This window comes from Lathamus discolor, chromosome 3, assembly GCF_037157495.1.
Source record: "Lathamus discolor isolate bLatDis1 chromosome 3, bLatDis1.hap1, whole genome shotgun sequence".
Classification (NCBI taxonomy): Eukaryota; Metazoa; Chordata; class Aves; order Psittaciformes; family Psittacidae; genus Lathamus; species Lathamus discolor.
In genome coordinates this window covers 45,585,660-45,602,946 of record NC_088886.1, presented here as the reverse complement: position 1 = coordinate 45,602,946, position 17,287 = coordinate 45,585,660, and the positions used below count along the sequence as shown (strand labels likewise).

Sequence of the window (17,287 nt, the reverse complement as noted above, 5' to 3'; positions counted from 1 at the left end):
GAGTACCAGGACTGTCAAGTAGTTAAAACCTCATCCTACCAAAGGGCGTCAGAAATTAGTACCAATAGACCCCTGTATAGTCCACCCAAATGTGAGGAATTCAGCAGCAGTTCAAGATCTGACCCCAGCAGCAGAACTGGAAGGGGCTATGAGAGGTCCTCTGGCACATCCTCAATGAAAAGTCAAATTTACATGCTTTTTTTTTTTTTTATTATTTTTTATTTTTTGGTGTTTTTTTTTTTTTGTTGGTTTTTTTTTTTAATTTTTTATTTGTTAAGACCATGAGGGGCATTTCCCAACTTCCCTGATAAAATGTATCCATCTTCACATGTGGAGAACTTTACCTAAAGCCTAACCTGGATCTTCCTCAATGTTACCTCTTTGAATACCTACCATGCAGTTCTTTTTGCAGGATGACTCTTCCAGTCTTTGAGGTTAGCCTCTAAGAAAGCTTCTAGCCTCTGTAACACAGCAGTGTGCGTTTTCTTTACTTCACTTGACCAGCACAAGTGGTGTTGATCTCAGAGTATTGCTGGGTGCTCTGTTTGAGGGAGAAGGAAAAAAAACACTTCCCAAATGAAACACTGCATTAGCACTGAAATTATAAAAAATATTGTAAACAATAACAAAAATACAAGTCCTTGGAGACTGGAGGGTGTCTCCTTCTGTTCTCTACATTCCACAATATTCTGTATAGTTTATGCTTTCATGGCAAAACAATTTGTCAGTCTCATTTGCTAAGGTGTTCTCAATGTAACATAATGCGAAGTCCTGAGCTGCTGCTCTGATAGCCCAGTCCTGTGAGCTGTTTCCATTTAAGCATAAAGACCTCTTTCAACAACAAAAAATGAAAAAGAAAAAAAAAATAGCCTTTTTTTTAAGGTTTTCCTCAGACCACTTACTACAGTGACCTGTGACCTTCAGAAGTTACATGACAGTGAGTAAATCCTAACATTGAAAGACATCAGCAGTATTGTGCTCCTGTGTAATGTATTATTAACAAAGCCAGTGCAAATGAGTGTAGTAACAGTGTTCAGAAGAGTCCTTCTACTGACGGACTTTGGGTAGGATAGCAGGTGGAGAGACTAGGTAGTAGTTACAGTAATCAATGCAATTTCATATTGGTTTGTTTTGATGACATGGAATGATCTACCCTGTCAGCTTTCAGATAGGGATCAAATTTTAAGCCCTTTAATCTCCATTGTGAATAATTATCTATCCAGGCTGTCTTTTCTCATCACCATACCAAGCTAGAGGATTTACCAATACACCTAAACAAGACAGTATAATCATTAAAACAACAGAGCTCTATTTCTTGATGCTACTGCTATATAAATGTTAAGTAATAGTAACAGAAAAGGGTGTTGGCTGATTATGCTGTTCTGATTATGGCATACTGTAATACTTATTCCTTGATCTGTTTTAGTTTGAAAGGCTTCAGGTGAGCCTGCAACTAAGTTACACTGTCATAAATGAGGCTATAGAAACCAGTCTTTACAACTGTTACATCTTGCAATTCTATGACTATAACATGCTTTTTCTCCTGCATAACAAATTAAATGAATATATGACCAAGGTGTAGATAAAAACATGCAGAAGCAAGTCTGAAGACCACCCTGGATCAAATAAGAACAATTTAAAATGGAATACTATGATGTATCAACTAAAGGTTTTCAGCTATAAAAATAACACTCATTCTCTTCCCCCACAGTCAAGTACAGCCTAAAAGAAGATCAGGAAATCTGAAAATGTGGGAGCGGAATAACAATCCGTCAAAGAATGGTAAGAAAAAGATAAGATACTATCTAAATTTGATTGTTGAAACATTTTTGCTTCCAAAAATACTGCTAATTAGCACTATTTACTCAGGTTTCATTAATTAAAATTCAATTGTTATACATATGAAATAAATTATGCAACTTGTAAATCTTAATTACATTGTAATTTGGGATAGCTTTATGATTCTTTCATGATGCCTCAAATCAGTGGAATGTGGTTTTCTATTTTAGAGTTGATCAGAGCTGGTAACACTGAATATAATGTACTGCTGGTACATTTAGGGAGGATTGAAGCAATTAATTATAGTATTTTGATTACTGAGTTTTAAACACTAGTATCCATAAACCAAAAAATACAGCAGTATTTGGATGTAATATGATTTTAATACTTCATGCAGCAATTGCTTCTGGTTAGACACTTAGTATTAATTATGCAAGCATGAATCATTCATTTGCCAGCAGTTTATTTCCATCAGAACAGTGAAGCGGGTTTAGATTTAGGCACAGATGCAGTTGGCAGAAGCAGCACTTGCAGTGAAACAGATCAGGAGGCAACATCCAAATGTTCTAATGCCAAGGCATTTGTACACCTGGTAGGTTCACCATGCTCAGATAATGTAAGTCAGTATTGTTTATGGACATTAAAACATTGCATCAATTTATGCCAGCTGAATTTCTGGCTTCTCTTAGCATCAGTTCGTCCTCTTTGCTTTTAATTAACTGTTGAAAGCAGACATTGTCATCCCTGGTGAAAGCAGTCCTACCAGAGGGACTGAAAGACCCATAAATCAGCCATATGACAAGGTACAGGGCACTGGTAAAGCTTCAGCTCAAGTATCAGGTCCAGCAATGAACACACGACTTCCAGAAAGTTAAGTGACAGAAGAGAGTGCTATTAGATAAGAGCTCTGAGAGGAAACAAAAATCTAGTAAATACAACTTGGATTTAATAATTGGAGAAGAATGGTGCAGAAGAGATGGCTGGGATAACAGAGGGTACACAGAGAAAAGGCTGGTATGAAAATCATGAAATGTGCTTAGCAGATAGGAAGACAAGTGAGATCAACATAAAAGGCAGCAGGAAAGGCTAATACTGGACACTGGGAAAAGTTTCTAATGCTAAGAAGCAGCTCAGGCACAGCTTCTTTTTGGGGGAGCTATGGAGGTGTTCTTTCACAGAGGTGTTAAGAACAGGCTGGACAAATGTCAATTGGAAATGAAACTGATGCATAAGGGCTTGGGCAGTCCTTAAATTACCTCAGCATCTTAAGCTTTCTCAGATGCAGAATGTGCTTCAAACTTCTGCTAATCTAGAAGCTCTTGCAAGAACCGGCTTTCACTAATCCTCTGCTGCTCTGCAACCTAGGAAAAGGTGGTATTTCTGTTGGGACAATACACAGCTCCCTAACGAGTATGCTGAATTGAGGCACTTCCTTAGTCAGCGTGCTGTTGCCATTGATCTGATACCTATGCCCAGTGTGCAGGTCTGGATTATATTATTAAGCAAGGCTGTAGTACTGACCTTTTAGATACCTGAATCCTAATTATTCTTAGACCTCATCCATGATGCATGAGCCAGAACTTGTAAATACCAAGTTATTTTTCTATTGGCTTCAGGGATCTTTTCAACAACAATTGAAATATATCCCAGTTGAGGTGTGAGAAAGTTGGATTGCCTGCTTCTCACAGACAGATAACTCACAAGTGATTCCACACAAAGGTGTTCAGTCCTAGACCCAAGCAAACCTGGTTCATGATCTTCACTAGAACATATTTGCTGCTGTAAAAGGGTGGGACACTGCAGATCTTTTGCAGCCCTGGTTCTGATTGTCTTGAAAGTTTTCACTGTGCTGTTCAGGTATGCCATTCCATGAATCAAAGCTCACATTGTGCTTCAGTGTGATGCTGGAAGCTGATTCAGGTACTCTGCCCTGTGTCTATTTTAAGACCACACTCTTCCCTAGCCTGCCTTACAACATTGAGCCAAATTCCCTTCAGAGCTACATTGAAATGGTGCTACCTCTTGGGCTACTGGAGCTAGTGAATAAGTGAAATTAAAAGAGAAATGAATAAGGCAGAAAAATCTCTGGTTTTAATTTTGGGTTTTTTCCATCTGCATTTAATTCAGTATTTCAAGAGGAAAAATGAAGATTTAAGGAACAAAGTTAATAGGTGGTATAAACAATTCCCTGGCATCTCTATTTTGTTCTTCATTAAGAGAATGCCTGCTCAGTAGAAGAACTCTAGAGCTTATCACAGGAGAGATTCACCAACCTACTCCTGTTACTGGCTGTGTGACACAGTGCTTTATTTCACTGCAGCTGAGCATCTCTGACAGCCTGTTTTAAGCAGTCACTTTGTACATTAGATTTTAGAAGAGCTTTTCAATTTCATTGTAGAATAAGTAGCAATATGCCATGAGTGTACTTGTAGGTAAAATTAAGGCATGCTCTGGTTTGATTCTGGAAGGTTGGCTACAAGCCCTGCAGCTGAAGTTTTCAAAACAAAAATTCCTCACCAAATGCATCCTGAAAGAGTAAACAGCCAAAGCAGCTTTGAACTTTGCTTTGTGCTTCTCTTGTAATAGCTATCTTTCTGATCCAGCCTCACACTTCCCACCCTCTAACTGTAAGAGGTCACCACAGCATAGTGTTACATGCTATAACCTTGCCCAGCCATTCGTGCTTAATGTGGTCACAGCCTGATTCCTTACAGTGTGCTGGGACTCCTGGCCAAATTTCATTGCTACCAGGGGAAAAAGTAAGCTTGACAAACTGAACATTTCCAGTGCAATCAAAAGAAGACAGAGTTGCTTTTTACTCCAAATCTATACACATACACACACATATGTCTGTATATATAAAAATAAACACACTCATATGTATATGTGTATAGTATCTTTCTAGGTGAAGGCTTCTTTATGTTGCATTTAAGACTTACAGTGTTCTGAGAGAAAAGGAACTATTCCCCTTGTCAAAGCCCCAACTCACCCAGTCAGTTCAGTATGAGAACGTTAAGTGAGGCATTTGAGACGTGTGATATTTCAGCTGCACAGCATCCCATTCATCATATGCTTCAGAAATACATTATGTGCAGCTGGAAAAAAACAGAAGTTGCAAAGGCAAGAGAAATCAATTAGCAGGAAAGCCCATGTATGAGAAAAGGCCTGCACAAAATCACCATGTTCTATTTTGAACTTCCTAAAGTTATCCCCCTGTTTTGGGGTGATCTTGAAACACAATCTCTATATTTGGATAAAAAGATAGGCATATTCTAGTCCCCTAATTAGGCACTGATAATTTAATAGAACACTGCAGGACTTAAAGTTACACGGTACCACTAAGCACAAAGTTGGCTTCATATCCTTTTCTCCACACCCTAGCCCCTCCAAAAATTTCAGTTATGGCAAGCCTCAATGTTAGGAAAGAGACTGTTATAGTTTGCAAATAGTTTCCATCCTGGAAGAAGGCGCACCCAACAGAATTTAAACAATGCAGGCTGCAATCTCAGTTACAGTGGCATAAATTAGGATCAATTCCATTGAGGTCAGAACAGTTATATCAGTGTGAGACACATGAGGACTGAGCCCGATTAACCGCAGAGGAGTTAATTCTCATCTACTCTCCTGTAAGTCAGAGCAGAATCTGGCCCCTGCCTTCCAGCTGGACTCCATCCACACAGTGGGTCAAATCTGGCTTTGAACTTCAAGAGAATAAATGTGGAGATACTGATTTTATCGGAGCTATTCCCAATTACAGTAGTGCAAATTTTGGCACAGAGACTATAAAGTCTCAGCAGCAGCTAGCAGTTGAGGTCCTGACATACTTTGGCCAAGGTGGACATTCTGTGTGCAGAGTCCAAAAGCAGTTCTGTATGATTTGGGGTAACCAACTGTTTGATCACAATTATCTCTCATATGGATGAAGGCAGCAATTCCAGAAATAAAATGGACATGTGGGACACACTTATCTGCCTAGTTCCTCTCTCACCCCCAGGAATATTTTTTGACTTGTTAACTACTGGAACCCAATCCTCATGTAATACAGGAAATGTGTAACAGTGATACCAGTGACCTTAGTAGAGTGCAAGCTGTGAATAGCCCTGGTGAAGCTGAGCAGCCAGAAAAGACAAAAATGTTGGTATGCCAGCTGTTTACTTCTAGTGCAGGTGAATGGCTTTTAGAAGTATTTAAACCAGTTGGAGTACACTCAACCCAATCTTCATTAATGGGGAAAAAAGAAAGAAAGAAGACAATAAAACATGCAATGACAGCATATACTAACATGAACAGCAAAGATTCTTCCTTCAGTGGCAGGTGCAGTGATATAAGCAGTAGCAGAAAGGCAGAGCATAGCAGAAGGCTACAAAAACAGTTGTGCAAGCTAGAAGATTTAAATGGGCACCCAAGGAGCAGGAAGACTGTCCTGTTTGATGGAGAAAAAGAAGCAGCACCAGCTCATGATGTTGGGCTCTGTCTGCCATCTCTTCTCCCAGATGGGTAAAGGCTGCCTCTTTCCTGCAGTGGCTTAGCGCAGCTGAGCGCTTTGCATTAGAGTAGTAATTATAAGGTGAGTGAGAATTGTAGCTGTATACAATCAAGTGCCTATTAGGCATTCTCTCCCATTATTTAAGGTTGAACTGCTGCAGAGCTTAATGAATCACTGCTTTCTGACAAATAATAAGTATACCATACAAATGAATTTCAGAGGAAGTGAGATTCTTCCTGAATTCAAATAAAATTTAGCAAATCATCCCAGATGAAACAATGCAGAGAAACAAATTAAAATGTCAAAACACTTCATTTTAATATTTTCAAAATGGAGTGTTTCATTCCAGAATTGCCAAAACACTTCCCAAAACTTTCAAAACAAAGCTTTTCATCCGTCCATTTTAAAATTAGCTTAAATTTAAAAAGAAAGAAAGCTTTTCAATGTGTGAAACAGCACAAGACCAAAAATTAAGCCACTCCTTTGAAGCTGAACTAAATACCTTGGGTTGAACACAAACAACAGTTTTCCTAATTATTTTTTACTTTGCCAACATTTCCTAAAATCTCAAGTTGACCAAAACTAAAATACAAATCTGAAAAGAAATGCTGAAAAAGAAAAAATGCATTACCAAGCTTCAGTTTTAGGTAACCTCTGCCCAGTTAGCGCCTCTTCGAGTTTAAGGGAGCAGAGTCAAGCTCCTTACTTTCCAAAAACTATTTGAGCTTACCGATTTGGTTTTTAACTGGAAAAGCTGAAGAGATTTCTTTCTATACTGGTGAAATAATAAAGGTTCAATCTGAAAACTCACAGTCAGAAACACTTCAGCCATGCAAACACCAGATTTGGGTGCTTGAAGACATTGTTGTTCTCTGTGGAGCTGTATCATAATCAGCATCCTGCTTAGTTTGATCCTGGAGCTCATCTTCAGCCCAAGCTCCCTTGGGATCCCCACTGCCCTGGCTTGCTCTCAGTCAGGCCCTAGCCCTGCAAGAGGGAGTGGAGGGAGAAATCAGCTCACATCCAAATTGTGCTTCACAGGCAGCATGGCTGTCACGTGCTGCAGCCATTTGGCTGCACGATCTTCTGCCCCTGCTTGAGCTCAGCCATGTAAGGCAGTAAAGATGTGGTTGTGAGCCTCCTCACAAAGAGCGTGGAAGTGAAACACCGAACTGCCATTCTCCCGAGAGGTGCAGCAGCAGCACTGCAAATCAATACTTTCAGCCAGAAATGTTTGGCTTGCAGGTGTTTGGCTTTCTGATGAATAGCTCTGATTTTCTACAGAGAGCAGATACTTTTTCTGTGGAAGAAAAATTCTCACAAAATCCAATTTTCCCTTTAAGGAACAGATGGAGATGGAAAATTTTTAACCTATAAGATATATCAACATGTGCAGGTTTTTTTCCCCATCCAGTCTTTTCTGCATATCCATTGACTTGCCTTGCTACAGAAAATTTCACTAAATGTCACTGGCTCTGAGCCCAAACCATTGCCCGCTTTCCCAAGCTCTATCAATGGATTTATTAAAGATGTTTCCACCTGTGGACTTTGCTTTTCCTCATATACCAATCCCAGTGAGGCATAACGACATACTATGCTATTGCATGTCAATCGATATGATGATCATGTTCCCGTGCCAGCCAATGGGGAAAAAAAAAAGGGTGCTTGTAAGGCCCTGTAGACATAAAAAAATGCAGAACAAGTCACCAGAAAAGGGGAGTCAGGTTCATAGCCATCCTAAAGGTATAAAATATTTTATTACAAATACACATGTGCAGACATTCTAGAATTTACCTGATTCCAAAATAAAAAGCTAAGGCATATTATCACATAATAGCAAAAGAAATTAATCTAACTATGCTTGGGATTTGTTATGATTCAATCAGCAAAAGAAAGGAAATCCAGGGTCAGAGATCACCCCCTCCCCACTGTCTATCACAACAGGTTACCATGCTTAATTTTACCCAACTATGTCATATTGTGACCAAACGTTGGAGGCTTGATCCTTAACTTTGAAGTTTTTCTCTTTTGTGGAAATAAGCCAGAACCACAAAATTTTTGACATCTCAGTGCTTGACGGAATTGAATGCAGTTTTTTCTCTGTGAAACTAAAACCAAACAGAAAGCTTTTGCCCTTCCAAGGGATGGTTTTTAAATCGTCTTTGATCCCTTTTCTTCATGTTTGCATCAGCTCTGGTTATTTGATTAAAACTGTAGGAAATGTAATTGAAAAAATTCTTTTTAAAAGACAAATAAGGAAAATGATCCCCCCCCCCCCCCCCCAAATATATCTTGCCTTTTTTTATAAATGCTTTCCAGATTTGGCTTGGCATTCTTACATATTTCAGGATTATCTGAAAAATAATTCAACTAATACTTTACATTGGCCCTGCTTTTTAGTATTTTGATGTATCACTATTAACTGATTTTAAGTGTTAAAGCAGTTTTTAGGAATATTTGATACAAAATAGGGGGTTTGGAAATCAAAATCAAAAAAGTATACACACACACATATGTATACATGTATATACTTACATATACATACATGCACATGTACGTACATATGCGTATGTAGCCCACTGAAATTAATCCTAAAAATGTGATGTCTTCAACTAGCCACATACAGTAAATACATCAGTCATTACTTTAAAATGCTATTGACCTTAATGATAACTTTTCCTGAATAAAGGATATTGACTCTAGCCACAGTGAAACTTAGTGAGTTTAACAAAGTATTTTAATATAGGAATGGCTAAATTCAAGAGAACTTCACAGAGGGAGGTTTCAGTGGCTGATATGAAGGGAGAAAGTTTTCATACCAATAAATATGGTGGCATCTGACAGGTAAAATGTTGTAATAGTCCTTTGGGTGCTACTTCCCTCCCACTAATGTGTTGGACAGTTTAGATAAACACCATATGCCTGTCCGCAGAATGAGCTGGAAACCAGTGTAAATAGAGAGAGAGTTCATTTTGCAGCCTTGTTTTCCCTATATTCGCGCTATCCCTGGGCTAAGGGTTAGTGGTATGTACAGAGTAACGGAAGAAGGAAAGAGGCCCAGGGAACAGGTGAAAGCAAAGAGTCAACAAAACTGAAGTGAGGAAAAAAGTAAAGGTAGAGAAGGAGTTGTGAAGAAATTATGTGAAATAAGGGACAGACTAAATAGACTAGGGAATTGTCCAGTGATGCTGAGGAGATGGTGGTGTTCAAAAGTGATAGCAATAAGAAAGAGGAATGACTCTCTAGGAGATGTGGTAAAGAAAACTGTAAAGATGAATTATCTCTATGTCTAGAGATACACAGGTAATGACAACAGCACAGGAAGGAGATCTGGAGCGAAAGGAAAAGAATCAGGCTATCATGCGTTATTACTCACAGTTAGAGAGCCAGAACTAGGACCTACATGCCATCCTGCTCCTACTGCTGTGCCACTATGTGAGGCACAGTAAGGGAAAAGAAGGGAAGTAAACTTCTCTTTTCAGTCTAAATGCCATCTTCAATCCAAGCGTCAATCCAGTTCTTCAGCTCCTTCTTAGCTTTAACTGGACAGTCTGGCTTAGCTGGTCATGGTGCAGATAACCCTGCAATCTCTTCAGAGAACAGCAGGTATATTTAGGTAAGCTGCTACAGTTGCTTTCTGATGAATTGAGGCTTTTATTCTCCCCCATATCCTCTTCAAGTTCTCTTCCCAACTTCTGAACTCACCTTGCTTTGCCCTTATGTGGGGATTGTGCTCCTAATGCTGAGCCAGACTGCCCACACTTCACCCCATCCACAGTGTTTTTTAGTGTGGGCTAACAGCAGTCCATGGCAATGATTTATTTTAAACTAGGTTTATAAACTGAGGTTCTCTTTTCCCTTGGGAAATATTTGTAGCTAGAGATTGTTATGTAGCATCTGCAGTTTCCAAGTATCCATATGCAGGATGAATTAGTCAAAATTTATTCTGTGACTCTGAGTTCACACTTGGCAGAAAAGATTGTTTACTTATTTGTAGCAGTATAGCAAGACCTTTACCCTATTGTTTGCAAGCTTTAGCCAGCAGATGAGAAATAGAAATGACTTCAAATTAATACTTGAACCAAGCTCATTTATGACTGAATTAAATTACAGCTTCAGAAGTAAATGTCAGAATTTGCTTGCATTGTGCTTCATTGTCACTGCTGTATTAAAAATTGTGGTGTTAAAGGCTGTCCATTTAGACACACATACCTCTCCGTCAGCAGACAAGTAACTGAGTTAATGTGGACGCATCCTGAGATTCAGATGGAACTCCAGAAAATCAGCTCCTTTTTATGGATTGGTTTCTTTAGATACATGGCAGTGCTGAGTGCTCCATTATACCAGAGGCAAAGATGTTTCTGTGGAAAAAAAAAAAAAAAAGAAGAAATATAAATACAAATGTATAGCCCATTTTCTACATGGGCAGAAGTACAAAGTCTGCTTATACTGTTTTTTCAGGAAAAGTCCTGGCCTGGTCTGTCATTTGTGAAAATGGTTCCATCTTTATTCCTTATGGGTTTTGTATTTAAGAACCTAGGACTAGCACCAATATTTTTTTGCAGCTTTTAATGAAGAAACACGTTCCTACCAGAGGAGAATGCTGGAGTAAATAGAACCGAAGTAAACAAAGTATTTGCAGGTCACCATGTTGGTTCTGTTATTAAAGAAAATATGGCCTAGAAGCATTCCAGACAGATTCATTGCAATCCATGTCTGGTAATATAATGACAAAATACTCCTAGTTACTGAGTTAATAATGCCAGAATTAAAACTAAACGTTATTCATAACAAATGTCTCAGCTATCTGAATCTATGGTGTGTCGGTGACAGCTATAGTAAAAATTAGAAATACTATGGGGTTTGGGTTGGGTTTTTTCTTTTCCCTTTCAGGGAATTCCTAATGTGTGTTTAATTAGAGGGAATCCAGTTTTCAAAAATCATGGGACAGTTCCATGTAGCCAGTCTGCTGCTGCCTGGTCCACTGGTGCCAGCAGGAAGTAAGCATTAAAGCTGGGTCTGTATCCCAGGGCCTCATACCCTCACGCAGGGGACAGCTTCAAATCCAACACTGCAGGTTTTCCTGGGGAAAAGGTATCTTCAGAATAGAAAATGTTTAGTAGACCGTAAATGAGAAGGTCTAAATAACAGTCAAAAATGCTGAACTGCATGGCTTATGTGCAAAGAATTGTAAGAATTGTAATATTTTCCTCAAAACTGAAGGAGGGGACGGATTCAATATTTTATCTCAATCCTTGCTTAGATAAAATGGGCTTCCAAGAGTTTGGCTTCAGTTCTAAACTAGCAGTGAAACAGACAGAAAGAAGAGAGAAGGGAAGTGCTTTCTAGCAAATTTCCATAAAGCTGCTTTACAAAACTGTGCAGTGACATAGCAAGCTACATTATCAAGTTAAGCAACTGAGTCAGCTTTGTGTCTGCAAGGTTTCCATCTGAAGGCAACTTACTCTTATTTTGATTTCTGTGTTTCTGAAGCCAGTGGGACTGTTTCCTAGAGAGTGCATGGAATAAGGGAAACTGCATGAACTCTGTAGCTCTTCTGCTCATGAAAGTTTCACAGAGCATGGAGGCTTGCCTGAAAACACAAATAGCAGTTATGAAAATGATTTACATTCAAACAATGAATATTTCAGGAAATGCTAAGAGATTTGCATCATAATCATATATAAATTAATTTGGAATGGGTAAAAACAAATGAGGCTCGATTCTAAATTTCAATCCGTTTTCCTTGTTTTACTGTTGTTTGTATTATTCTTGCTCTCCAGCCAGAAGTCTTCAATGCCTATGTAGAAACCAAGGGAAAAAACATTAGACCGCAGACAGGTATAGGACTACAGGCCGGAGGTTCTCAAGCGAAGTAAATACCAATATCAAATCAGAGTCTATATCTTTTTGTTTAGGATATGCAGAGATAATGTTTCCAAGTGAAAATTTATATCCTACACTCTGAAACAATGATTTTGATCCCAGTGACTGTTAGGCTATGACACAGTTTGTCCACCAAATAATGTTATTTTGATAAAGATTAACGGATATACGCCCATACAGAAAGCAAAGAAACTGCACTTAAAAGATCATCTCAATAATAAACGAATTAAAGAATATAACCAAGATCTTTTTTATAGGAGTGTTCCCATTTATATCAATATAATTGATATAAATTTTTATAATTTGCTATGGTAAGAGTTTCGAGGATCAAGTCTGTATAACAACCATCTGTGCTCCTCAGGTTTTATTCTCAGATGACATTATTTTCTAGCAACAGAGAGATAATGCCACGCTGACAGGTAACCCAACCTATTTCCAAACAGCATGCCAAGTCACTGACTGCTTGGGTATGATATTTGACTGCAGTTGCTTTCACACTTTGATTTATTCTGCTACTCTCACCAGTGCCCTGTTTCCCCTGTGCAAATTCCTGCAGACACATTAGCATGGAGACTGCCACATTGCTTGTCCACTTGTCACAGCTGAACCCTAAGCCGTTCAGCCAGCACCCTGAGACTGACCCCAACAAGGTGGTGGTGGCTCTACATGCTACCTCCTGCATAGAAAACATTGTAAGAAGACCCTTACTACTGTAGCAGTTACTACAGCAGACACCACAAAAGTGCTAATTGTTACTGTGAAACTATATCCTTATTAAGACACCAAATGCTGAGCCTTCTGCAAATGCTTTAAAGATATGCAAAATAACCTTCACTACAGTATAATACTGCTATTATTATACTTAATAAATTAATCAATTTTACAGATTTTCCCTAACAAATGTTCAAAGGGAGTCTAAAACCAGACTGCAGGATTTGGCATTTCCCAGAAGCCACAAGTAACAGTGTCTTTTTTTAGGCAATATTCAAAATCTATAACCTGCTTCTGATCAAATTACGATGCAGTTAAGGATTTTTTTTTGCCAGACACAATGTGTCAAGCTCCCACGAGGATGATCAGGGGACTGGAGCACCTCCCGTATGAAGACAGGCTGAGGAAGTTGGGGCTGTTCAGCCTGGAGAAGAGAAGGCTGCGTGGGGACCTCATAGCAGCCTTCCAGTACCTGAAGGGGGCCTATAGGGATGCTGGGGAGGGACTCTTCGTCGGGGACTGTAGTGACAGGACAAGGGGTAATGGGTTAATACTTAAACAGGGGAAGTTTAGAATGAATATAAGGAGGAAATTCTTTCCTGTTAGGGTGGTGAGGCACTGGAATGGGCTGTCCAGGGAGGTTGTGAGTGCTCCATCCCTGGCAGTGTTCAAGGCCAGGTTGGACGAAGCCTTGGGTGAGATGGTTTAGTCTGAGGTGTCCCTGCCCATGGCAGGGGGGTTGGAACTAGATGATTTTAAGGTCCTTTCCAACCCTAACTATTCTACGAGTCTATGATTTTAGTTGTATTTTTTAATAGTTTAACTTGCAATTCAGTGAGGCTTTTTCTTAAAACCACATTTTTTTAAAACCCCTCCCTTTCACAATGGCAGCATAGAGAGAAGGTAAGAAAACTTAAAAGCAACATTTGTAAAAACATATTTGGAATCAGCATCATAGAATCTGACTTGTTGGATGTCTTTGCTAAAGACAGGTTTCCCCAAGAACCTGGGCGGAGAATTATATTTCTAGAAAAGGGTACCATAGGGAATAGCTAAGAAATGAGATGCCAATGGACAGAGCAGGGCTCAGGCACTTGTGTATTTCTTTCCCCAAGGGCTTCTCAGATGTGAACTTTCTCATGAAGTTGCACAAGTGATGTGATGCGAGAGGATTCCAGAATAATCAACAGATTCATTTCAGTCAGAGCAAGATGTTACTTCCCAGCTGAGTGCCCCAGGCACCTGGTAACTGTCTGTCCTGGACTGAGACAGGCTGTTTTCCTTCTAGGACATTTCAACCTCATCTGAATAGCAAGTGGCACTGAATCAGACAAAGAAGCATTACTGACTTATTTAGTAATTGGCAAGAAACTCCCTGGAAGTGTCTGGGAAACTGGGATTCAAATTTCGGTTCCAGAGTGGAGTGAAGAATGGACAGCACACAGGAAATGACAGAGAGGTAAGCAGTGACAAGCCAACTCCAGCCACTCAGGAGCTGCAGCTTGAGTCAGGGTACCTAGAATTTAGCTGATGATCAGCTTTAAAGCCTGGGGACCACAAGGAAACAACAGAAGTACGGGCTTATCTGTGTAGATGTACTGTGAACCCTCATCTCTTGCAGGAAGATTCCTGCTGCTTCCCAAAGTGTCTTAAAGGAAAAGGTTCATCAAGGACTGGAAGCAACCAAGGTGACTCTAGAGGAAAAAGACTTCACCCCGTGCAAATCTATTCAGTCAACTCTAGCCAACGTGCCTACCAAATTGCAAGACAAATATAGGGAGAAATATGGTGAATAGTTTCTGGATTATGTGTAGTGGCACTATAGTATCATAATGATATTTCCAGTAGTTTCTGATTAACATGAGGTTATCTCATAAAACCGTTGCTTTAAATCATCACAGTTTAGCATTTTAACATTCTTCCTATTGCCTCCTATGAATGATGCGATGCAGAACAGGACCTGCTGTTGGAAGGAGATAACTCAAATGCTGTGCATGCACATTGAAACTGATCTTTCACTGTCACGTCTCTGTGGTACACAAGAAGGAAATAAACCATCAGGAAACAGACTTTCAGAAGACAAAATGCATCACGAAGCCGTAAGGCTTTTGCTAGGATTGGATAAGCTTGGACCTAGAGCTGTGTGAAGCTCACAGCTTTAGTTTACCCATGCTTCACAAATTTTGCCAGTAGGCTGTTTTCCTTTGCTTGATTTCCCACCAATAAATTTCAGACTTATGTGTGCTGGAAAATCAGAGCTGGTGCTGAACTTAGCAAATTTTGCTTTTCCCTTGCACATTACCAACACACAGTTAATCTGCTGTCTCTGACAGTGTAGGGGAATAGTAGTATCACATATGCTCAGAATCATTACACAAAATGTTTCAAGAGCAAACAAGGAAAAAGACCTAGTGCTGACTTAATATGACCTACTGCCACTTGCAAGGTCATTTACCTGTGCTGAGAGAGAGCATACAAGTTTTTTTCTGGATGAAGGACTTGCATGGCTGGTGGGATCTTGAAAGCTGCAGATCCATGCCTGCCAGCCATGAGCTTTGCTTTGTAAATACATTCCTCCCACCTACCAAACAGCAGGCCATGTTACTGTTTCAGGTTGGGTCACCTGTAGACAGAGCTGTCCCAGGGTAACAAAAGGTGCAATAATGTGTGTTTAGTTAATCAGGTAATCATTTAAACCAGCACATTGGAGCTGGATCAGGTAAGACTACAATCAATGCCCACTCACTCCATTGCACTAACAGAACCCTTTCAGATTAACTCCTTGCAGCTTCTACACATACAATACCTTTTCTCAGAAACTCTTCTTCTGGCCCTGAAGTCCAGAAATGTGACCGGAGACCGTCACAAGTGAGACATGCTGGCCTGTGTATCACAGTGTTCTGACATGAGTTTTAGGCAAGTTCAGCATGTCTGCTGGAATGATTTACCACTCCAGGTGCAGTGATTAGCACACCTATAACCTGAAGTGGAGGCTTCTGCTTTCCCAATGTAGACTTTGTTCCACCTGTTCTTCAGGTCCCACACTCACAGCCCTGTATGACCAAGGCAGTGGTTTTGAAAGGACGTTCTGTCTCCCAGCATTGCTCATGAACAAGTATTGTGTTTATGAGCCTGCTAGAGCAGATTCAGTAACTAATGGCATTTCAGATCATCTTGCTATTTTTTGTCAAATGACTCTGTGGTGCATTTGGCTTGTGCAAAAAGTACTGTTCAGTGAGAGCTGTAACCACTGGAAGGAACATTTTTGAAAGAAAGTTTATATTTCCTAAGAACCAAAAAAAGGAGATGACATTTTCCTGTATCTATAAACAACACGATTTGAATAATATATTGTGCCAATAAAGATGTCAAAATCTTGTTGAAAAATGAATATGAAATCTCTGCTTTATCAAATCATTCATATTCCAGGTTTTCTGAGGGAGCCAGCCTAGGCTTTAAGATGTATTCTTTGTGGAAGAGAGAATAATTATTATTCATCTCTCTCTCTGAAAATTTAAATCCAAAATACGTACACTGGTAAACAAATTTTCCTATATCTTTGCTACAGGAACTGAATCCATTGATTATGTTAAATGTGAAATGTTTTCCTGACCACTCTCCCACACTGCGGAGAGCAATTCAAATCATGTTTCCTTGAACATTTAGCTTCTGGCAATTGCCGGTTGCAGACTACCTGCCAAGAAGACACTGTGCATACAAACAAAATATACAGTATTACACACCTACTTACACATACGGAACAGAAGACACATTTATCCCATCATTAATATCAGCTTTCGCGATGGTGGAATGAAGTATCTTCACTTGGGCATTGCTTCAGCAGTAAGTTTACTGCTATTACTGACTTTGCAGGATCCATTTCTTGGAGAATGGACAGCAGCTTCCAGTATCTTTGTCTACTGTGACTGCAACAATAAAAAGAATTGCTCAGATGAGTATTGAAAATGCAGTTCAAATGTAGTACAAGTTTCTACTTTGACCATTCTAGCAATATAGACAGGATACATGTATGCTGTCTGTCTAATCATCCTAAAGATATGGATTTTCTACAGGCATTAGTCTGGTGGGTGCAAGGAGCAATTGCAATCACATTTATTCTGCAATGGTAGTTTTTTTGCTTATTGCTCCTTTTCATGTCACATTGAGAATACAGCTTGAAAGATCACAGCAAAGCAATACTGTAGCACCACAGTAGGCATTAAAAGGCCATGTAAGTATACAGGCAATTATCGCATAGTACAGTGAATAGGAATATAAAACAGCTACAAGTTGGAAGATGGCTAGGAAGGAAAGAGTTTGCCATGAAGAAATCTAAAACTTACTTCTGGAGCTTAGCTACCCCTTCTGAGACAATACCAAGTCCCTCCTTTGATGGGGTGCCACAGTGATGGAGTTACCTTCTTG

General features: G+C 39.5%; 1 long non-coding RNA gene across 1 annotated transcript; it reads right to left on the bottom strand.

Annotated features, from left to right (window-relative positions):
* Positions 1-310: 310 nt before the first annotated feature.
* Positions 311-16,782, bottom strand: LOC136010963 (uncharacterized). Its single transcript, XR_010611109.1, has 4 exons — positions 16,606-16,782; positions 11,731-11,858; positions 10,478-10,626; positions 311-541 (listed from the first exon to the last, which is right to left on the bottom strand). It is a non-coding gene; the product is annotated as an uncharacterized LOC136010963 (long non-coding RNA).
* Between the last annotated feature and the right edge of the window lie 505 nt (positions 16,783-17,287).